The sequence below is a fragment of the Schistocerca serialis genome, chromosome 3 (assembly GCF_023864345.2).
Source record: "Schistocerca serialis cubense isolate TAMUIC-IGC-003099 chromosome 3, iqSchSeri2.2, whole genome shotgun sequence".
In the NCBI taxonomy this organism is placed as follows: domain Eukaryota; kingdom Metazoa; phylum Arthropoda; class Insecta; order Orthoptera; family Acrididae; genus Schistocerca; species Schistocerca serialis.
Window position 1 is genome coordinate 553887746 of NC_064640.1, and position 25345 is coordinate 553913090.

The 25345-nt window shown below is 42.4% G+C and overlaps 1 long non-coding RNA gene across 1 annotated transcript in view; it reads right to left on the reverse strand.

Annotated features, from left to right (window-relative positions):
- Nucleotides 1-2222: 2222 nt before the first annotated feature.
- LOC126470447 (uncharacterized) overlaps nt 2223-25345 on the reverse strand; it is a 36359-nt gene continuing 13236 nt past the window's right edge. The window contains exons 2-5 of the long non-coding RNA XR_007586207.1: nt 10118-10536; nt 9733-9939; nt 5659-7515; nt 2223-2616 (exon numbers count right to left, since the gene is read on the reverse strand). This is a non-coding gene — a long non-coding RNA (uncharacterized LOC126470447). The remainder of the gene's footprint in view (nt 2617-5658; nt 7516-9732; nt 9940-10117; nt 10537-25345) is intronic.

The window sequence follows — 25345 nt, forward strand, 5'->3', positions numbered from 1 at the left end:
TCACAAAAGTTGTTTTTGTGGGCATTGGAAACAAATTAAATTTTACTGTTTTCCATAACAGTAAAGATTTACAGCAGTTACTATGAGAAGTGGTTGACATAGTAAATACTGCCAGTGCTCTTTCCATGCTGTGAAGGAACATATTTGGAAGCTGTGATTGACCTTCAGCAGTCTAGCAGTTGTGCTTTCACTCATAGTTATAGGGAAGGGAAATATAAATAACTGTTACATCATAGTAGGTAGTAGTTTCAATATTTATTCTGTCTGTAATACTACCTATCAAAGGCACATAGTGATGTCTAGCAATGGTTTGCTCCCTACAGTAACATTCCTAACAGTATTAGGAAATAGTGCAACAGTTAATACTAACATATTTCATGAAATAGATTTGAGAAATATATGAACTCAAGAACTCTGCTCTGTTAGAACCAAACAAGCCAAATAGTCCTGATGTTATTTTCTAAGTCTTCGAAGATTTGCTAGTACTCGACCCCATCTTATTCTTGACCAACATAAGTAATTTACCAGGAACATTGAATTACTCTTCAAAAATTGTTAAACTGTGGCATGTAAATACTCGTTGACATTAATGTGCATATTAATCAGACTTTTAATTTTACAAGTTTTCTTAGTTCAGCTACATTTGCACTTAGAATCATTGCACATCTTGGGGATAGACAAATCAGTAATTTGATATATTTTCATTCAATTATGTCATATGGAATAATTCTAAGTTAACTCATCGGTGCGTAATATGTGGTGCACACCTGCTGTCATTGTGGAAGCATCTGTTTAAGGAGTTTGGCATTCTGACTACTGCTTCAGAGTATATTTAATCCCTCATGAAGTTTATTGTAAATAGTGAACTGTACTTCGAAAGGAACTAAGATGTACATAATTACAGTACAAGAAGAAAAATGTCATTCACTAAATTTCTCTTTGGCACAAAAAGGGGTGAACAACACTGCAACAAAAATTTGTGATAACTTACCCAGTAATGTAAGATGTCCAACAGACAACAAAGTAAAATTTGAAACCAAACTAAAGTTTTCCTTAACTCCTATACTATAGAAGAATTTCTACTACAGTAATATGTAAAAGATAGCGAGTGGGTATTACTAACTCTCATCTGTAACTACTTAAAAACAAACTTTATAAATGTTCAGCATGTAGTCATATTTAAAAATGAATTTGTAGTGTGTATGCAAAAAGATTCGTTCTACATCATAATTTGTTGCACAAATATTCCATGGAACATGCAAGTAACTAACCAACCAGTATATAGACAGGCAGTAATGTCTTGGGCTAAAGTTACATGTACTTCTTTTGCAGTGTAAGACAAAAAGAACTTCTTAGCAGCATTCAGAATCTTAAGTTTATCATTGTTTTACTATGTATTGTGTTAACAGTTATTTACTGTTGCACATGCTGATAATAATAACAGCATTATTAATTATTTGTTGTTGCCACTGGTTATGAAGATTACAAAAACAGAAGGCTGGATACTGCCTCTAGATACTGATGTTACCCATGTATAAAATGTTTATCTAATGTACAGTACTGCGGCTGAAATCTACAGTAATCACTCATGACTTCAAAGCAATTCATGTGCAACAATGTTGTGAAGTGGGTTTGAAATGTATAACAACCATACTCACTGACGTTTCTCCAATACACTAGCAACTACGTAAATTACAGTAGCCTATCTCCCTTTTAAAAATCTACACAGTAAGTGGGAGTTGAGCAAGTACACACAAATCTTAGAGCCACAATTTATTTCTCTTGTGTACTGATTTACCTTTCAAAAACTATACTGCCAACAATACTGTTGCGTATACATAGACAAATCATGCAGCTATCTTATTTCACTTGTGCAGGTCCCATACATATGGTACCTAAATGATACATCATTTCTCAACATTAGTCTAACATGTATCACTTGAAGTTTTATACTGCAACTGACACCAGTGATGGACAAATACAAGAAAGTATGTCTTGATGCAGCTGTACTCATTAATAATGATCAAGATATGACAAAACCTACACCATACCACACAGTTCTTCTGAGTGACAAGATTTAATGCAATTTGACAGCACAAAGGTACATTACTACAGGTGACAGTCATTTTGAAAAGCCAAGCATTATATGAATACATTTGGATCCCTCAGAAGGTAATAAGGATTTTGTGTATTTCCAGGGAAAAATAAAACCAAAAAGCATATGAAATTTCCATGTTTATTGACTGACTACAGCATCATACACAAGTTTTAGTATTTGCGGTTAATCATCATCCTCATTTCATGGCTTTTAATGGCTTTCATTTCTACACCCAAATGTTTAACAAATGTATCTGCATCAACATTAGTATTGGATTGCAGTCTTTCAGCAATCAACTGAAGGGCACTTTAATAGCTCCCTTTTTCACTTCACTTTCTTTTCCTTGGTGTAGCATATCTTGATGTAGTACTCTCTGTTTGCACTCAATGTTGTTGCTTGTGACGGTTCTTCAACTACCATGTCTGTTTCTTCTGCAAAGTCTGTATCACTCTGCTGTGTGATATGTATTCCACTACCTGCGGAAGGTCCCACAGCATCATTCTCATTTGAGCTTTCATCTATATGAAATATATAAAACAATGACTTAGATAAAAGTATCTAGCTTTGTGTTTTGTGTTGGTGTAAACAAAAATTGCTTTTATAAGCATGTGACAATAAATGTACACTTTTAACAGTAAGCAGTATTAGTATTAGAAACAGAGGGAAAAAATGCATTTGGAAGGATAACATATGTTGCCTGGGAGGATATCCAATCTGGATTTTAAGAAGTATGGAGATGGAAGGTCCAAATTAATGTTAGGTTATGAAGTAATCTGTACATTCCTGCTGCTGGTGAGTATTAAATCCAGCAATTAACAACAGTATCACTTAACAGGTAAAAATGAGAACTATGCAGATTTACCTCTGAAAAATACACACACACACACACACACACACACACACACACACACACACACACACACACACACACAGTAGAAATGAAAAATGAAGCCCTTACTTTCACGTAAGTGCAGATTCACATTTTAAGGTGAAATTTCTCGAGAAAGTAATGTTCCCATCCTCACTATTGCATTCTTTTTGAATTAAAGCTACAAAATGTTTTAATTAGATATTATGTATGGCTAGGGTTGCCATATCTACGTGGGACCTTGTATGGACACTGAGATGGAGGTGTAAGACAGAAGTAAAAATTTTAGTTAATATAATTACTTTTTATTTAGAACACAATTACATGGAACTTGTTGCAGCAGAAGTAGGTGGTACACCATATTTTTCTGAAGATATCACCTTTTTCAGCAAGTCTTTTTTACATTTCCATATTTATAAAATTCCACGCAAGTCAGCTGGTAGTTAAACTGGCACTGTAAGATTGATTCCACAGTCCCTGGCAGCAGTAAATTTCTTTCATCAAGTCACTGGGCTGACATCAGCAAAAATACTCTTTCCACAGTGGCGTTGTGTGCGCGAATAGAAAACAAATACTCATATAATTTTGGCAGCTAGCATTTACATTCAAGAGTTTCAGTTTCCTTAAGAAAGTAAATCTCCCTTTCTTCCACAGAGTGTTTAGACTACCATTCTCTCAACTCCTGCTTAGTTTCTAAAAAGCTCTTCATATACATATATTCCTGAAAACAATTGTCGCCTGAAATCTTCACACCATTTTTAGTCAGGTACATAACAGCATTTTCAATGATTACCCAAACTGGAGTTTCAGATAGCTTCATCCAACCAAATACTTGATCTATTTATTAAATCCAAAGCTTAAGAATTCTCTCAACTGTGGCATTAATGACAGCCATCTTGCTTTTGAGTGAGATAGAAGAGAGTGATGATTGACATCAATGTATAAGCAGAACCCTTTCAGCTTCTCTGTCCTTACCATGTATATTGAAAAATTCATGATGATTATTCCAATGTGGAGATGATGATGATGACAACACAAACACCCAGTCTCCAGGAGAGCAAATCCCCAACCCGGCCGGGAATTGAATGCGGGACCCCGCGATCCTGAGGTAGCACCGCTAGACACTAGACCACGAGCTGCAAATCCAATGCGCAGAGGTAAGACTCCAGCAGTACTTGACATAGTATTGTGGAGAATATCGGCAGGGCATCCAATTCCTTCTACATTTTTCCTAGTTATTTTTTAGTTTGGTGAAACAAATTCCACTGGCGGTGTATGAAGCACTCCGTAGTTGGCATTGGTATTGTCTCCACAAAAGCAATTAATTTATCTAATGGAATTTGCAGTTGTCTTAAAGTGTCTAGACCAAACTTTGCAACTGCCTCCAATGTTTCATTATTCAGCTACCTTCAGTTGGACTTTATCAGTTTCAGTAAAGTATCGAACAACTAAAGGAAACATTTTTTCAGTCTTGTGATTTGATGTGTCGGTGCCTAACCTGAAAAATGAAACTCCTTGCAACTGTGTTATGCATTCGGACACACAGTGTGGTGTGAGAATATTTTTGACTATTGCTGTAGCTTTGGTCCTTGTTGTAGACTGTTTTGTGGCAGCTTTGTCGTCAGCAGCATTCAGTTTTACAGTACAGTCAAAAGTACTATAAAATTGATGATGCTTGACAACAGCTGTTGTTAGCTCTGCAACAGTAACAAGTAATTCTTTTTTAATCATGAATGTAGAAGTAGGCTTTGATGATTCTTTGTATGATTCATAGAGATGTGATGCCTCACATCCGCCTTACCTCAGTTGAGTTACTGAGGTGAAACAGCTACAAATCTTAAACAATGCTTCCTGATCCATACATCCTTTCTTGACAAAAGACAACTCTTTTGTGTAGTCATCTGAAAAGTGACACTTTCTCTTTCCATCCTTAGCATTTTCGTACGCTCTGATAAGATACGTTTATTAAACGGTAAGCAGTTGACAATAACACTTCAGTCAGCTAAGTACACCTCACGCCCTATATACCCAACAGTAAACACATCAAACATTACTAACTTACACTTGTTGTTCATATTATGTTTAGGAAGAATTATCTTATCACATCACACTTCAAATGGGAACTGCCCAATTCTTCTGTGTGGCACTGCTTATATAGTTCCAGCCCTGTACTACTGGAGAAGTCTAGTATTTTCTTGAATGATGGCGCTAGATCTCGAAGGTACTTGCATCTTCGATACAGGATACGCAACATACAATGCCATGTGCGAGATGATCTTGTCAACATAACTTGTTGACACAAAACTGAGGCTGCATTTACATGTCACACTAACAGATGGCATTACTTTAGTATATGAGCCAAGTTCAGTATTTTGCAAAATCAAGACAAAATTAGGTCTTGTTGAGATGTTGGGATAAGAAGGTCCATAACAGTGACAGTCCCGATATATCGGTACAGATGAGAACCCTATCTATGATGTTACTGTGTAAATTTAACCATTGTGCTGCTGGTACAATGCATAGCAAAGTACCGGTACACACTAAGCAAGACGTTTATTTAGAAAGGCCACAAATAATCAGCAATTAAAAGATGACAACAAAAATAATAAAAAAATATTTCCATGCAACTAACATTGGTTTTCAGAATACCGAACACTAGGACAAAATGGATTTTAAGTAAATGTGTACAAACCTGAAAACTGTAACTGTGATCCATTGATGGTCAGGATGACGATAATGGTATTGTCACACTATTACATGGTATACAGGGTGTTACAAAAAGGTACGGCCAAACTTTCAGGAAACATTCCTCGCACACAGCAAAAGAAAATATGTTATGTGGACATGTGTCCGGAAATGCTTACTTTCCATGTTAGAGCTCATTTTATTACTTCTCTTCAAATCACATTAATCATGGAATGGAAACACACAGCAACAGAATGTACCAGCGTGACTTCAAACACTTTGTTACAGGAAATGTTCAAAATGTCCTCCATTAGCGAGGATACACGCATCCACCCTCCGTCACATGGAATCCCTGATGCAGCCCTCGAGAATGGCGTATTGTATCACAGCCGTCCACAATACGAGCAGGAAGAGTCTCTACATTTGGCACCAGGGTTTGCGTAGACAAGAGCTCTCAAATGCCCCCATAAATGAAAGTCAAGAGGGCTGAGGTGAGGAGAGCGTGGAGGCCATGGAATTGATCCGCCTCTACCAATCCATCGGTCACCGAATCTGTTGTTGAGAAGCGTATGAACACTTCGACTGAAATGTGCAGGAGCTCCATCGTGCATGAACCACATGTTGTGTCGTACTTGTAAAGGTACATGTTCTAGCAGCACAGGTAGAGTATCCCGTATGAAATCATGATAACGTGCTCCATTGAGCATAGGTGGAAGAACATGGGGCCCAATCAAGACATCACCAACAATACACGCATCCACCCTCCGTCACATGGAATCCCTGATGCAGCCCTCGAGAATGGCGTATTGTATCACAGCTGTCCACAATACGAGCAGGAAGAGTCTCTACATTTGGCACCGTCAGGTGGCTTGCGGAGTACGGATGTAGATGTAGATGTAGAATGCCTGCCCAAACGTTCACAGAAAATCTGTTGATGATGTGATTGCACAATTGCGTGCGGATTCTCAGTAGCCCACACATGTTGATTGTGAAAATTTACAATTTGATCACGTTGGAATGAAGCCTCATCCGTAAAGAGAACATTTGCACTGAAATGAGGATTGACACATTGTTGGATGAACCATTCACAGAAGTGTACCCGTGGAGGCCAATCAGCTGCTGATAGTGCCTGCACACGCTGTACATGGTACGGAAACAACTGGTTCTCCCGTAGCACTCTCCATACAGTGACATGGTCAACGTTGCTTTGTACAGCAGCAACTTCTCTGACGCTGACATTAGGGTTATCGTCAACTGCACGAAGAATTGCTTCGTCCATTGCAGGTGTCCTCGTCGTTCTAGGTCTTCCCCAGTCGCGAATCATAGGCTGGAATATTCCGTGCTCCCTAAGACGCCGATCAATTGCTTCGAACGTCTTCCTGTCGGGACACCTTCGTTCTGGAAATCTGTCTCGATACAAACGTACCGCGCCACGGCTATTGCCCCGTGCTAATCCATACATCAAATGGGCATCTGCCAACTCCGCATTTGTAAACATTGCACTGACTGCAAAACCACGTTCGTGATGAACACTAACCTGTTGATGCTACGTACTGATGTGCTTGATGCTAGTACTGTAGAACAATGAGTCGCATGTCAACACAAGCACCGAAGTCAACATTACCTTCCTTCAATTGGGCCAACTGGCGGTGAATCGAGGAAGTACAGTACATACTGACGAAACTAAAATGAGCTCTAACATGGAAATTAAGCGTTTCCAGACACACGCCCACGTAACATCTTTTCTTTATTTGTGTGTGAGGAATGTTTCCTGAAAGTTTGGCCGTACCTTTTTGTAACCTCCTGTATAATGCTTGCCTAGAAATTCTAGCTTCTGGAAGTACAACAAAGCTGGCATATATACCTTTTTTTTTTTTAAAAAAAAAAAAACGAGTTATGAAATATGCCGCACTTCATTTTCAGGTTACAATGTACTATCAAATACCAGTACACACTTAAGTTATTAATAATCCAGTAGATGAACGCTGAATACTTATCAGCTGTTCCTACTCCACTCCTCATACTCGCTTCCCTGTTTTTATTTTCTACATTGTACAGGCTGTTCCAAAAGTACCATTATACCCCCTTAACAGTGCTTACATTCATGCGAAAAGTTCTTTTAACAGCATGGATCTGATGTGAGGAGGGTGTACATCAGATAGCCACTGTTTACTCCAGGTGATCTGTGCATGATCCGTCATAAATGGCACAAAATTATTCGCCCCCAGATATGAAGTGATATTCACTGCAGCAATGGTCACTCAGCTCATTCCCAAACGAGGGTCTGAACGGTTTTAGGTTTAACCCTCCACTACACATGCAATCATTTTAACACAATTACATGCATATGGACTGAGTCAGCATTACATTTATTACTGGTTTGACAAATAATTTTAATAGTTTTGTTAGGAAATATAATTTGTTTGAATGTGGATAATGTAAATAAAGCACTGAATTCATGAACACTATGTATTTGAGTATCAATACTGTAAAAGAAATAGGTTGAGTTGTAGTTTAGCCCTAAACCTAAAACAACATTTGGCATAATCACTGAAATTATCGTACATTCTGTTTCTTCCCTGTTTTTGTGAGTGAATATTAAGCAACAGCTATTTTCAGAAAAAAGTTCACAATTTTTTCAGAAAATTGGTACTTTATGGCATACTGTGCATTTCAGGCAAATCATTCACCATAGTGGTCACCACACTGATTGCACAGGTATGCTGCAACATGTTCCAGGCACACACATTTTCTGTACAGCTTGCAACAAAATCTTGTTGGCCTGTTTTTCTTCCTATCACAGGAGTTGCATCGTCCTCAAATAGTTGCTTGTAGAGCTCTTTGAGTGAATTCTGGTTTTGGTAAACCCAAAATTTCCATGATACAGTTTTGATGCTTGTCGGAGTATTTAGTTGAGTTACCTCCATTGACAAATAATCATGCAACAATTCTTTGGCAAGAACTTTCGGAAAATGTATTCTGGGAACAATTGAGTTTGAAACAGTCTTGTAAATTACATATCCATTGATTTCAGCAATATTCAAAAGAGAGGGAAAAAATTATAGAAGTCCATCTTTTAGTAATTCTTGTCACAGAATACATACATTTTGTCTCATCGGCCATTTCTGGCTTGGACTCTTCCAAATCTGTGTCAATACTGTCGCCATCATGTGACATAGACAGTGCCAGGACAACTTTGTCTTTCTTAGGCTTACGTGAAACAAGTGTCATATTCTTCCTAAATGTAAAAATGCTAGATTCCAGGGGATGATCTTTTGCTACTGTCAGAAATGGAGGACTTTCTAATTCTTTCGAATTGTTCCCACCATTGTCAGCTTGTCATTTTCCAAGTCAATCGCAAGTGGGATTGATGTGAACCAGTTATCACATATTACTTATCTGCCAGATACACATTTCACCAGTCTTTGACAATTGCATTATGTGTGTTTTCACAGAAATATAGGATAGCCATCTGTTTTCTACAGTATATTTCTAAATGACTTGCATAAAACATCTTCGCATCAGTCAGCGAAAACATTTTTATACTTTATTTTGTTGGTGTTGATAGAATGTATTGTATAAATCCGCATCTCCCCAAAAATGCATCCAGAATCTCATCAACTGTAATTTGTTCTGATAAACTGTAACATTTCTTGCAGTTTTCATCGAACTGATTGATCAAGAATCACACAGTGGCTAATTTGTCTGCTTCCTTCTGGTGAGCTCTGTTTCCGACATCAAATCTTAGGCCTGTCAGCAAGAAATGGATATGATTTATGCCCATTGAAAGTCTGAAGTACTCCATTCCAGTACTATCTGCAGCCCAAAGACCTAGTAAAGAAATGAAAAGAAGTCCTAAAGATGCCTTGATTTCTGTAATGTTAGTGTCTGCAGCATCCCTTTCTTTGGAATATTTACAATGAATGGTAGATATGTAAATATTAGTACAGTGAACAATTTCTTCAAAGATATCATCTTTGAAGAAAAGCTGTAAACAATCAATTGGACACTGTGTTTTTTTGCTGCACCTATGACTTCCAGTAAATGCTCGACAATATTATGATGAGCTTTTCTTACTCACCTGTTTTGAACCAGAGGTCGATGACTGCCCTGCATACCACCTTTCCCAACATGTGAGTCAAATTTATCGATAATGTCATTTATGTCCAGAAACTGCTCACTTTCAGAATTGTGATCAGTTTCGAAGATTGACTCTGCATCACTACAAACTTTGTTAGCAAACTCTTCATCCAGCCATTTCAACAACTGCTTATCATCCACCACTCTTCTGAAAATATTAAAAAGTGAAACTTCTTCCAGCAATCAATGTCAGTCATTGAAAAAGTTCATAACTATATTACAAGAAGGACAACTATATTTTCTACATAAAGAAATAAATATACAACTTTCACAAATGTTGTTATTATTTATATTTTGTAATATTACTAGGAAAAAAACTTGTTTACCTGCAATACACTATGTACAGAAGAGCTGATGACAGAATACAGTCACAAGATTGCATGCGTGTGGACTGGCAACCTGCACTTCAGTTTGCTGCTTCAGACAATAACGACTGCAATTGTTGCCAGTGATTCATTAAGGGAGGAGGAGAAGGTAGAGAAAGGGACAAATGGAAATGCTGAATTCTTAATTCATTGTTGAACTGAAGTTAAAACCGCGGACTCACGGTTCATGGTGCATATAATGCAGGTTGAAATCTGTTTGCATATGTCGTTATAAACTCGTTAATGGGATGTTAATTTCCCGTGATGGCTTGCGAAGCAACTTTTTCCCAGGGTGCAGTTGTTCATGAAATCCGTTAACGATTCATTGTTCCAGGATGTAACTGGCTTCATCAACCATTCTTCTCACAAGTCAATATCACCTGAAACAAGAAAAACCAATTAGTAGATTGGGTTGGTTGGTTTGTGGGATTGAAGGGACCAGACTGCTACGGTCATCAGTCCCTTTTTCCAAAACGTCAAACACCCACACAGAATAAAAACGAACAATGGAGATGACAACAGACGGCACAGGACAAGAAAGACTCAGACAGAGACCAGACAAAAGGAATTAAAATCACACAGAGTGTGACAGTGGTTGGCCAACCATAGAGACAAAAAAGGAAAAGCCAACCACCTAGAAACACACTAAAAAAAATAACCCAGTCTAAAATCGTAGGCCAAAGGCCAGACTTAAAACAAAAAAAAGACAAACACTCAGATTAAGTGATAAAAGCCCCCTGCCCGAATAAAACGCAAAACTAAGACTGCCATGGCAGTGTCATCTGTTAAAAGGACAGGGAGCGTGTCAGGCGGCGCTAACGTCTGCTTGAGCACAGCTAAAGGGGACAGGCCAACAAAATGTGTACCACCATCAAAGCGGATTCACAGCGACAGAGGTGGGTCCTCACGGCGCATTAAGTGGCTGTGCGTCATCCGGGTGTGCCCTATGCGCAGCTGGCAGAGGACAACAGACTTCTTGCGAGAGACCCGCAAGGAGGAGTGCCACGCACCACTAGCCTCCTTGATGGCCCAAAGTTTATTTGGTGAAGGCAGGGTACGCCATTCTTCACCCCAGGTGCGAAGTACATTCTGCCACAAAACTGCCCTGAGGTTACTCTCCGAAAGCCCAATCGATAAGGCTGGTGCACCAACAGCCTGTTTGGCCAGCATATCAATACGTTCATTGCCCGGGATGCCAACATGACCAGGAGTCCACACAAAGACCACAGAGCGGCCGCAACGGGCAAGAGTATGGAGAACTCCTGGATAGCCATCACCAGATGAGAGCAAGGGAAACACTGGTCGATAGCTCGTAAACCGAAGGACTCACCTGGGCAGGAGCAGATATCCTCATTATTGGTAACCGTGATAGTGTTACGGAGATGTTTAGCAAACTCAAGTGGCAGACTCTGCAAGAGAGGCACTCTGCATCACGGTGCAGCTTGCTCGCCAGATTTCAAGAGGGTGCGTTTCTGGATGAGGTATCGAATGTATTGCTTCCCCCTACCTATACCTCCCGAGGAGATCACGAATGTAAAATTAGAGAGATTCGAGCGCGCACGGCGGCTTTCCGACAGTCGTTCTTCCCACGAACCATACGCGACTGGAACAGAAAAGGGAGGTAATGACAGTGGCACGTAAAGTGCCCTCCACCACACACCGTTGGGTGGCTTGCGGAATAGATGTAGATGTAGATGTAGATGTAGGGCATGAGAGATGGCGACCAGCTGAGCAGTGAAAACGCTGCAGCCAGCCGGCAATGAGTGTTGTTCGTAATGGTCCTCTAGAATGAGAGCACAACTGACACGACCAGCAACCATCGAACCATCAGTGTAGACAACGCCAGAGCCCTGATACATGGCAAGGATGGAAAGAAAGCGACGGCGGAAGGCGTCAGGAGGGACCGAGTCTTTCGGGCCCTGTGTCAATTTGAGCCGAAGGCATGGGCAGGGCACACGCCACGGGGGTGTACGCAGAGGGGCCCGGAAAAGAGGTGAAAGAGGGAAAACCCCAACCCCGGAGAGAAGCACTCTGACGCAAACTGCGATCGTACAACCCGACCGGGGCCGACGTTCTGGGAGATGGCCGACAGACTGGAGGAACAGGAGATGATAATTGGGATGCCCAGGCAAGCTACAAACGTATGTAGCATAAGCGGCCAGTAAATGTTGGCGTCGTAACCACAGTGGAGGGACACCTGCCTCCACAAGTATGCTGTTCACAGGGCTGGTCCGGAAAGCTCCTGTGGCAAGTCGTATCCCGCTGCGAAGGATGGGGTCCAGCACCCGCAACACAGAAGGGGATGCTGGACCATAAGCCAGGCTCCCATAATCCAGACGGGACTGAATTAACGCCTGGTAGAGCCAGTCGTAAGAGGGTAGACTGGTCAGCTCCCCAGCTGGTGTGGCTCAAGCATCGCAGAGCATTAAGATGCCGCCAACACATCTGTTTAAGCTGCCAAATATGAGGGAGCCAAGTCAACCGGGCATCAAAAACCACACCCAAAAACCGATGTATTTCCACCACAGCAAGAGCTTCACCATCAAGATAAAGCCGTGGCTCAGGGTGAACAGTGCGTTGCTGGCAGAAATGCATAACACAGGTCTTGCCTGCCGAAAACTGGAAGCCATGCGCTACAGCCCAAGAATGTGCCTTGCAGATAGCGCTCTGCAGCTGACGTTCAGCAGGTGCAATGCCAATGAAGCTATAGTAGAGGCAGAAGTCGTCAGCATACAAGGAAACTGAGACAGACGTTCCCACCGCCGCAGCGAGCCCATTAATTGCAATTAAAAACAGGCGGACACTTAAGACAGATCCCTGCGGTACCCCGTTCTCTTGAACTTGGGGAGGGGGGGGGGGGGGGGGGGGGGAACTATGGGGGGCCGCAACTCGCACACGGAAGGTACAATGCGACATCGGCAGCGGACCCTGAAGACCCCAACCATGAAGCGCAGAGAGGATGTGATGTCGCCATGTTGTATCGTACGCCTTCCGCATGTCAAAAAACACAGCGACAAGGTGCTGACGGCGGGCAAAGGCCGTACGGATGGCAGACTCCAGGCTCACCAGATTATCAGCGGCAGAGCGGCCCTTACGGAACCCACCCTGAGACGGAGCCAGAAGGCCTCAAGACTCGAGTACCCAACTCAACTGCCGGCTCACCATGCGTTCGAGGAACTTGCAAAGAATGTTGGTGAGGCTAATGGGGCAGTAGCTGTCCACCTCAAGTGGGTTCTTGCCAGGTTTCAAAACAGGGATTACAGTGCTTTCCCGCCATTGCGATGGGAACTCACCCCCAACCCAGATACGGTTATAAAGGTCTAGGAGGCGTCGCTGGCAGTCCACCGAGAGGTGTTTGAGCATCTGACAGTGGATGTGATCTGGCCCGGGAGCCGTATCAGGGCAATCACCTCAGCAATCTCAGGCGACCACCAGGCACAGTCCTCCGCCGAGGGGACCCAGAAGAACAGGGAATGGCAGTGGAGGATGACATTATCCATGGCTGAGAAAGGCGTGAAGGGATTGGGGAGGCAGATTAAGCTGCTGGGTCACCCACTGCCACCGATTGAGTACCCGTGTGAGTGACACCCATTGCGTCCGAGGGTCCGGCAAGATCTAGGTCCTCAGCGGATGCCAAAATCTCTACCTCATACTCAGACGCTGAGCTTGTAGGAAGCGGTGGGATGGGTGACACAACAACGTCTGGATTCTTGGGAGCCTTTTTCTTTTTCTGCTTTTCGCACTGTGCCTTCGGTGGTTCTGGCTGGGAGGGCTTCACTGGGTCAGTCTCAAGGATGGACGAGGACCTTGAAGCCCTACGACCAGCGACCTGTGGTTGCTTCAGCCACTGGTGGGTGTCCGCTTTTCCACTGGTCAGAACCTGGGAAGGGAAGGCCCCAAGAGACCCCTTCCTGGCGAAAGGAGCCGAAGAAGACTTACGTTTCTCGAGCTGGGATATGGGAACGGATGTCACCGATGGTTGTGGGGGGGGGGGGGGGGGTGTTGCTCCTGAAGTAGATGCAGCAGGAGCGACAGGCAGTGAAGTGTCCCCCACCATCAAGGGGGCCAGGTGGATTCTGATGGATCAGAGAGCTAACTGTTCGCGACAAAGCGGGAGATGGTAGAACTGTTGTCGCATCGGGGGCGTAGGTGGATGTCATTGGCACAGGATGGAGTCTCTCATACTTCCACTTTGCCTCAGTGTAGGTCAGGCAGCCCAGGGTCTTATATTCCATTATCTTCCATTCTTTCTGGAAAATACTACAGTCCGGAGAGCAAGGGGAATGGTGTTCTCCGCAGTTAACACAGATGGGAGGCGGGGCACATGGAGTATTGGGATGCGAAGGACGTCCACAATCTTAACACGTGACACCGGAAGTACAGCGGGATGACATAAGCCCAAACTTCCAGCATTTAGAACACCGCATCGGAGGAGGGATATATGGCTCCACATCACAGCGATAAACCATCACCTTGACCTTTTCGGGAAAGGCGTCACCCTTGAAGGCCAAGATGGAGGCACTGGTGGCTACCTGATTGTCCCTCGGACCCCGATGGACGTGCTGGATGAAGTGAACACCTCGTCATTCTAGGTTGGCGTGCAGCTCATCGTCTGACTGCAGAAGAAGATCCCTGTGGAATATAATACCCTGGACCATGTTTAAACTCAGGGGGGTGTGATGGTAACTGAAACATCCCCCAACTTGTCGCAAGCGAGCAAACTCCGTGACTGGGCAGAGGATGCTGTTTTGATTAGAACTGACCCAGAGCGCATTTTGGACAAGCCCTCCATCTCCCCGAACTTGTCCTCTAAATGCTCCACAAAAAAACTGAGGCTTCGTCGACATAAATGATTCACCATCAACTCACATAAAGACGAGGTACCGAGGTGAATAAACTTCACTGCCTTCTTTAGCCATACATTCCTCCCAAGGAGTGGCCAGGGAGGGAAATGATCTCGGATTGTATTTCTTGCCATCGAGGTTAGACCTCGATAGCTTAGAGACTGCTGGTGGAGGTCCACCAGTGATAGATGATGTACCACGCTTCATTGCGGGTCATCCACCCTGATGCCACCCACTCCGACCAGGGGCTCTCCCCACAGGTGCCACCCAGCCACTGCAAAGACCACCTGGCAGGATGGCCTTTGCCGGGAGTCCTGATGCCCCAGAGAGATAGGCATCTACTCCTCAGAATACGTGGGGAGGTAGCAGCTCAGGCATCAGCAGTGCGATCCCCGTGTAGTCAGGGGGCTACCACCAAGAGGGTACATGACGGCCCCACCACAACAGACTGGCTACCGTGCTGGATGTCGGGAGTCGAATATCCATTTATATAGGGAGCAAAGATGGAAGTGCACAATGGAGAGAATGTATGCTACCCGGAACACATTGCAGCCGATGTGGCCGGAAGCTCGGTGTAAGTCCAATTCCATGACAATATCGAATGTGCCTTATCTTAGTGCAAGATGGATTTATGATGCACCATGTAAGGCGCCTTCCCCAAATGGTATGCACTAACAGAAAATTTTGAAATGTAGTGGTCAAACCCCTTAGGGGACCATTACATTAAGGCCGAAATGTTGGAGACTCCTTTTAGTCACCTCTTACGACAGGCAGGAATACCGCGGGCCTATTCTAACCCCCAAACCAGCAGGGGGGTTAGTAGATTGGGGTAACGGGGACTTTCTTTACAGCCTGTATAAGCCCCTCATGTCATATAACCTCAGTTTTCAATCCTTTGGGCTACTCAACTGAGGCCTGACACAACCGAGGCCTAACATGCTTCACTTTAGAGAAAACACATGAGAGCGCTTCCGTACAACAATGTGTGTTATAGTAACTCGTACTTTTTATGTTATACAGACACTGTTCTTCCTTCAATCAAAACATATCTGTTCTTTCCTCCACGTGGCAGCCATCTTGCAATGGAATGAAGTCTGAACTTTAGCGGGAACAATCTGTATTTGACATTGACAGCATTCTTGCTCCTTATTGGTTCTAATTTACGAGCCACGTTGCCGAAATATCGCAGAACTTATTTTGTGTTTCACATGACAGAATGGCTTCTCAACGTGAACCGACGGCTTAACCTTAGGTCCTGAACAATATTTGAATTTACAGACGAAAATACTACATCAACAAAGAAGAATGAAATTTGTGCTATCTTAATCGTAGTATACACGACTAACTGCGCTACCGGCCACTGCGCAACTCGTTGATGAAACTGATCGTTTTCGGCTTGTTCCAATTTTGGCGACTTGCGTGAGTACTGATGTTAGGTATGTCAGCAGAGTGTAAAGAAGAAACTTGAACATGAAGTGGGAAACGGAGGAAATTGTTCGCTTTTTTTTGGGTATCAATGCTATGCATAGGTGTTTGTGGAAAAAAAAAAAAAAAAAAAAAAAAAAAAAAAAAAAAAAAAAAAAAAAAAAAAGAGAGAGAGAGAGAGAGAGAGAGAGAGAGAGAGAGAGAGAGAGAGAGAGACTTGTTGCTGCGCTCGAGACTGTCATGCGCAATCTGAACATGGATAGGTAGACAATACCTAAGCTGCACAGCAAAATTCATTCAATCACTATTACATATACTAACTAATTAAGAAAAATAGCCGGCCGTGGTGGTCTCGCGGTTCTAGGCGCTCAGTCCGGAACCGCGGGACTACTACGGTCGCAGGTTCGAATCCTGCCTCGGGCATGGATGTGTGTGATGTCCTTAGGTTAGTTAGGTTTAAGTAGTTCTAAGTTCTAGGGGACTGATGACCACAGATGTTAAGTCCCATAGTGCTCAGAGCGATTTAAGAAAAATACAGGCAAGCCCACGTCTACAACAGTAAGATCCCGTGGTTCGAGTTGGCCGATTTTTTTTTAAGGTAAATTGCCGGCGGGAAGAAAGGCTACAGGAATCTGGGGAGCTGAATAATGTAGTCAATATTGATTTGTTTAAAACATCACAGCCGTGCTTCCCAAAAAATGGAAGTAGTGAAATTGACTAAAATAGCTTCTAGCGTCTTCCAGTACTATTTCTTTCAGCAAGGTCGCTGAGCAACTGAGTTATCGCCTTTTCTTTATCCAGTCACAAATCCAAACATGTTTTTAACTTTTTTACCTCTTGTCTTGTGTAGCGGTTTCATGCAAACGAGCATTAACTCCGCCACAACTCGTATGGCTGCCGGAAGTTTCATTTACATTTAACAATCACAAAACGACGAACAAATGTGCAGAACTACAGACCTATATCTCTAACGTTGATCAGTTGTAGAATTTTGGAACACGTATTATGTTCGAGTATAATGACTTTTCTGGAGACTAGAAATCTACTCTGCAGCAATCAGCATGGGTTTCGAAAAAGACGATCGTGTGAAACCCAGCTAGCGCTATTCGTCCACGAGGCTCAGAGGGCCACATGGGTTCACAGGTAGATGCCGTGTTTCTTGACTTCCGCAAGGCGTTCGATACAGTTCCCCACAGTCGTTTAATGAACAAAGTAAGAGCATATGGACTATCAGACCAATTATGTGATTGGATTGAAGAGTTCCCAGATAACAGAACGCAGCATATCATTCTCATTGAAGAGAAGTATTCCGAAGTAAGAGTGATTTCAGGTGTGCCGCAGGGAGTGTCGTAGGACTGTTGCTATTCACAATATACATAAATGACCTTGTGGATGACATCGGAAGTTCCCTGAGGCTTTTTGCGGATGATGCTGTGGTATATCGAGAGGTTGTAACACCGGAAAATTGTACTGAAATGCAGGAGGATCTACAGCAAATTGACGCATGGTGCAGGGAATGGCAATTGAAACTCAATGTAGACAAGTGTAATGTGCTACGAATACATAGAAAGAAAGAAAGATCCCTTATCATTTAGCTACAATATAGCAGGTCAGCAACAGGAAGCAGTTAATTCCATAAATTAGATTAGAGCCCACACAGAGGCATACCGACAATCCTCCTTTCCACGAACAATACGAGACTGGAATAGAAGGGAGAACCGATAGAGGTACTCAGGGTACCCTCCGCCACACACCGTCAGGTGGCTTGCGGAGTATGGATGTAGATGTAGAACGACGAAACTGGTAGCGCCATGTCTACAGACATACACGAAACCATCTGCGTGCAGATCGTTTCACGCAACGAGTGGTGCAAGCCAGTGTCGTCGCATAAACTACGCTTTATGCTGTTGTAACAGCCAGTAATAGTTCTTGCATAGAAGAAATACTATCTCTGGCATTACCCATTATACAATGTGTCCAAAAAAAAAAAAACTCTGACAAACTTTAGGGACAGGTTCCTTACACAGACATAAGTAAAAATGTCTAGTAAACGTGGGCTCTAATGCGTACCTCAAGAGGTATGAGTACTTGCTCATCTTCGGTAGTGTGACGATGATGTCTGCTTTGTGGGGTGCTTAACACTTTCGGTGCAGCTGACGCTTACAAGCGTCACAACAAGCCATGAGCCAGTGCGGCTGACGCTGATACGCGTCCACGCTCACTGTCTGATTACTCACAAGGGGAGGCCACAAACGTTTGGAACGCGGATTTACTGTAAACTTCGTACATTCGTAGTACTCCATGAGGACAACAAAATGTGTAAGCAGCGCGTTCTTCTCAAGCGTTACTGAGAAAATCGCAAGGTAATTTCGGTAGTCAAATATATATCTGTGCGTGGCTATTTTTACCGCAATGCGGCTGCACCCGCGTGGTGCCGGCACGGTAGCTCAGCGTGTTCGGTCAGAGCGTTAGCTACCCTTTCCAGTAAAAAAAAAAAAAAAAACTGAGCGGATGGATCAACGAACAAACTGAATGGGTGTCATCGGACGTCCGCGCTGAACAAATTCGACGAACAATATAGAATTTTTTTTTTTTTAAGTGGTTGGCGTTCAAACCGCTAGATCGTTGGATCGAGTTCCGTTCGTCAGCTTCTTTTTTATTTTCAAAACAGTCATTTTATTTACTGTTTATATTACAATTGATATAATGGGAAAAACACGTGTAATCGGATGAACTTTTATTAAATTTACAATATTATTTGGCAGTCTACTAATTTTTATTATCACAAATAATATAATATTCATAACTACCGACTAGTAAACGACCAAACGAATAAAGTGATACTGAAAATGTATGCTTGTCTGTGTCTTCAATACTGTTCGTATTTAAGCGAAAGAGAACGATAAATTGCTTCTCGGAAGACGCTATTAAAATACACTCGACGCTGCATTACGCATGGTTTGCCTCCAGATTATCGTCTGAAAGTGAGGTTTTTGAAAATGTTAACGAGGTTTGTTTTTCCACGGAAAACGTCAAAAGACTTTGTGTATGCGGAAACATAGCATTTATTCAATGTCGCTTTATGTTTTCCATGTTTTTATGAAAAATACCATCCTGCACTTGTACTCGTAATGTCGAAAGCGACGATTAATTGTACATCTTTCGAAAGCCGTCTGTTCCGGTCAAAACTTGGAGGTAACAAGTCGTTTCGGGCTCCTTCCAGGTATAAGGCATACATTTTCAGTATCACTTTATGCGTTTGGTCGTTTACTAGTCAATAGTTATGAATATTACATTATTTGTGATAATAAAAATTAGTAGACTGCCAAATAACATTGTAAATTTAATAAACGTTCATCCGATTACACGTATTTTCCCCATCATATCAATTGTAATATAAATAGTAAAGAAAATGACTGTGTTGAAAATAAAAGAAAACAGACGAACGGGACTCGATCCAGTGATTATGGGGCTTGAACGCTAACCACTAGGCTGCCGCCGCTTCATGGTAAAAACGGCCACGAACAGGTATATATTTGACGACCGAAATTATCTTGCGATTTTTTTCAATAACGCTTGAGAAGTACGCGCTACTGCTTACACATTTTGTTGTCCTCATGGAGTACTACGAGTGTACGAAGTTTGCAGTAAATCCGCGTTCCAAACGTCGTGGTCTCCCCTTGTCAGTCCAGTTGCAGCTAGCATCAAAGTGTGTAAACTTTTGTTTTGCGTGGTCAGTTATCGAACGTATATGGTTCGTAACGGCGGCTAATGAACCGACAGCTGGACCTTCCAATGTGAAAAGCCGGCCGGAGTGGCCGTGCGGTTCTAGGCGCTAGTCTGGAACCGAGCGACCGCTACGGTCGCAGGTTCGAATCCTGCCTCGGGCATGGATGTGTGTGATGTCCTTAGGTTAGTTAGGTATAATTAGTTCTAAGTTCAAGGCGACTGATGACCTCAGAAGTTAGGTCGCATATTGCTCAGAGCCATTTGAACCAATCCAATGTGAAAAGGAGCAGGAAAATTGCTAAACTGACAGAGGGAAAGTTACTTAGTGTACTAGACGACAGTGATTTTCTGTGTAGCGAGGACGAGGCATACCACGGAGATTGTCATTTAGAGGCTGCAGAAGAATTGCAGAGTGATGATAGCGTGGAAGTACAGCTTTTGAATCTGTTTCGTGACAGTTCCGAATCTGACGATACGGATCATGACCATTGTGTGGAAATAGACGACGAAAAAGAGGCTCAAATGGTTCAAATGGCTCTGAGCACTATCGGACTTAACATCTGAGGTCATGAGTCCCCTAGAACTTAGAACTACTTAAACCTAACTAACCTAAGGACATCATACACATCCATGCCCGAGGCAGGATTCGAACCTGCGACCGTAGCGGTCGCGCGGTTCCAGACTGAAGCGCCTTTAACCGCGTGGCCACACTGGCCGGCACGAAAAAGAGCCCGACCTGTCACACGGAGATAATCCAGGTGAGTCCTGGCATAAAGAACCACATCATATGCGGTATCACCCATTTACGAAGGAACATAAAGCGCTGCAATCATGGATAGTGCGGCTGATCCCGGCGGAGGTTCGAGTCCTCCCTCGGGCATGGGTGTGTGTGTTTGTCCTTAGGATAATTTAGGTTAAGTAGTGTGTAAGCTTAGGGACCGATGACCTTCGCAGTTAAGTCCCATAACGTTTCACACACATTTGAACAAAGGAACAAATTTTGCAAATTCATCCTGCAGGCAATTCTCCTATGGATTTCTTCAGATTATTGGTAACAGACGAATTGTTGCAACTTGTAGTTGACGAAACGAACGATATCGCAGTCAACATATTGCTGAGTGAAAATACAGAAGAGGGATCTAGGATCTGTGAGTGGAAACCTCTAGGTATAGGCGAATTACTAGTTTTCCTGGGTGTTTCGTTACATATGGGTAACGTTAAATATCCGCGATTACAAGACTACTGGAAGAAAGAACCGCTGTTTGAGAATACAGGAATAACGATGAGTATAAGCAGAGACCAGTATTTGATCATATTACAGGGTGTATACGTGGGCAAGGGAAAAAAATTCCCGGATTTCCCGGTTAAAAATACACTTTCTCCCATGAAAACACACTTTTTCCGTGTTATTAAGTGACGGTATATTTTCCCTCGACACTGTAAAACTTATCAATCCTTTGAATGGTTATGTTTTTATACACGGGCGTAGAATTTCCCGGCACTTTGGATAACGAAACTCAGCGAAAAAAACTACTTTTGGAAAGATTTTTGATGTGCAGCGACATGTACGCTCCATATTTTCGTATTACGAAAGCGTAAATTCGAATTCCACCAAACACCGCATGTTACTTTCCGAACCATTGTAATCGATATTGCGATGCGCTTTTGTAAGCGTTATAGCTGATGTCACGTGATCCCGCCAGCCGATGACAGCGGATATTCAGACCACAGGACACGTGATGTAGTCGGCTAATAGCAACACCACTGTGAAGTAGCACGGATACACAAACAGGAAAAGCTAATGTTTTAAATTAATATATATAGTGTTGCTACAAGAAAAGCAAATCTTTCACATATAATATTGGTCTCTAAGGTCAATAAGCTGCAAGAGAAGCTAAGGTTTCACATATAATGTTGATATTTTTTGCGCGTGTTACACTTTAAGATATATCACACAATTGTCCCAGTAAAATTTTTAGCCGAGTCGAGTGATTTGTCCTCAAAGTTTTCCACAAATAAATTAGCTACAGCAGAGGAGAGAGAGCTTCCCGTAGCACTACATCAATTTGCTCATCACAACGACATGAATGTCTGATCTTCTGGGCTCGAAATACTTCTAAAAGGCTTGTCATCAAACGCTCTGTGATTTAAGAAGTTCATCGTACATTCTCGCACATAGTTCAACTTGCGTAAAAGGAAATGTACTTTGAAAGTAACGCTTTTCGAACCACCATTCGCAATACTTTCCCGCGACCTGTTAGAAATAGGCTCGTTTCAGTAGTAGTCAGAGAGCGCCAGATAACAGGCGCCACCGCACTTTGGCAGCTGCTATGACGCAGGAAGCCCGTATGTTCGTACGTGTAAAACATCAGAAAATCTTACATTATGTCATAAAAGAAAAAAGACATCAGAGGATACTCCAAGAGCATCGGAATTTCGTGAAGCACACTAAAATGGCACATTTAAAGCGCATACTTAAAGAGCACATTCGTATGTCCAGATTCCCAAACAAGTAGGCCTCGACCTGATATTCAATTGGGTTTCGGGATGTAAATTTTCTTGGAGTACCAGTAATGTATTAACTCATTTTTGATTCTTTATTATGGCATAATGCCTTACGTGCTAGAAGATGAAAACGTGCACTTGAAATGCAGCGAGCAGTTGAAATTAGCCAATAGTGTGGAACTAAACACTTTGTTTCAAACACATTGACTGCCTCAGCGTAAAATATTAATATAAACCAAATTTATTTCGTAAACCGACAAAAATAACTTCATTGTTCTACAAGGCGATTAATGCATGGCTGTCAGAAAAGTGGAAATAAAATAAAATTTGAAACTAATAACGTATATTAGCCTTCAGTAGTTATGTGAATGTATTTTAATTCATTTGATAGCTCCCGGCCACAGAAATCCATTTTGTTTTCATTTGACGTGAGAGCAGTAAACGAAGAGGAAACAGCAAAATCACTACATGTAAACACGGGTCACGTGGAGACTACACACTTCCCCAGTATAACTCAGACTTCTCTGCGCATCAGCCTTGGCTCTACGATATTTCCGAACCGGGGCAATACTAAGATAGCACCCGCTACCCCCAGCTCCCCTCCCTCGAGCGTTTGCAATTTATGGTTTATTTTCGTTTTGTTTTCTCGTTCACGTTTTATTGTTGCAGTATTATTCTGCAGTAGCGGGATACAGTAATATCCTTTGTTAGAGTATCGATTCTTACCAGTCAAAATTACAAAGATTTAATTGAAAACTAAAGCAACGAAAAATTCCCGAAATTCTAAAAAATTCCCGGGTTTTTCCCGGATCTCCCGGGTCGTATACACTCTACATTACGCTCTCTGCATTTTGCAAAAAATCCACTTTCAGGAAACCCGAAACCAGACGAACGTTTACATAAGAGACGACCTATATTGGATTATTTTAACACGAGAATGTCTCAAGTATTTCACGCGGGAAGAGATTTAGCAATAGATGAATCAATGATTCTTTGGAGGGGAAGACTGTCATTTAGACAATACATAAAAAGCAAACGTAATAAATATGGCATTAAGATGTACGTGCTCAACAATCCAGACGGTTTCATAAATAAGTGCGCTGTGTACACGGGAAGTAGTGGAGATATGGGGGGGGGGGGGGGGGAGGTCATGCTGAAAAGGTCGTGTTGCATCTGATGGCAGAAAAGCTGCATGTTGGTCATCACATTTACTTGGACAATTATTATAACAGTTTTCATTTAGCTACAATTCTGTTGAACCTAAAAACACTTTCCACGGGTACTCTGAAATGAAATAGGAAATATACCGCCGAAGACGTTGTGTCGCCCAAACCTGGGAGAGAGAGAGACAATTGCGCGGTATTCTAGTGGAGTTATGATTGGAAAAAAATGGTTCAAATGGCTCTGAGCACTATGGGACTCAACTGCTGTGGTCATCAGTCCCCTAGAACTTAGAACTACTTAAACCTAACTAACCTAAGGACATCACACACATCCATGCCCGAGGCAGGATTCGAACCTGCGACCGCAGCAGTCGCACGGTTCCGGACTGCGCGCCTAGAACCTTGAGACCACCGCGGCCGGCGAGTTATGAGTGGAAAATGGAAGGATCGACGAGAGGTTACCTACATTTCCACAGAACATCTAAATGTTATGGAGCAAGTGACGAATGCGCGCCAGCAAATAGTCACGAAACCTTTGCCTATTATTAGGTACAACGCGTGTATGTCTGGGACTGATAAACAAGATCAGATGTTATCGTATTATTTATGTGAACGAAAGACTATCCGCTGGTCGAAAAAACTATTCTTTCATGTCATTGACATGCTAGCTTTCAATTCTCTATATCTGTACAACAAATACTCAGGAAATAAAATGACGTTGTACGTTTACAGAATGAACATTATAAAGGACTTCCTTCCACCAATGGACGTTCCACGAAATGTGAGCAAGAAACATCAGAAAAAAACACACGTTGTGCAAAAGCGGGAAGCTACTGGAGGGACGAAGCAAGTTATGAGGAAGCGGTGTAAGAAGTGCGCGGAACAAGGCAAACCTGGATACTGCTTGAACTGCTGTATAATTTCCCATTAGTAGCAAAAACGCGATAATATCGGGGAAATTCCGACTATCAAAGAGAACTTCTTTTGACATTGCATGGTTTCTTTTTATGACGTGAAAGGTTAGAACCTTTTTTCACAAGTACTCTGAAAATGAGGTTTTCTTTTGTGTTAAGTCGACTTATTTCTTATTGAGTTGTAAAGCGCTCACTTCAGCTTTTTGCGAAAGAATTTGTCGTGCTAAATTTGTTTTAATAGCACCGCAATTGAAGTGATGGGTGCACGAGAGAAGCCTCCACGTAGGGTGTGTTTCGCTTACTAATTTCTACACATCCGGGCGTCCCCTGTGCGTATATGATAAATGTAGACGGCTAATTCTCTCATGCCAGGAGCAAACATGCTACTAAATTGACGACCTCTATCAGATTGAATCTTAAAAATGCGCATTTGAAGTAAATATAATTTCAAATGACTCCAGTTTTTTTTTTCCTTCTTAAGAATTTGCGTTTTGGAATCCAAATTTTTTCCTGACTGCAGTGGATTTGTTGCTTGTTTGAATTGTATTTTTTGTTACATTATCAACAAATCACGAACATTTGAATGACGCCTGTGACCCCTATAGGTGT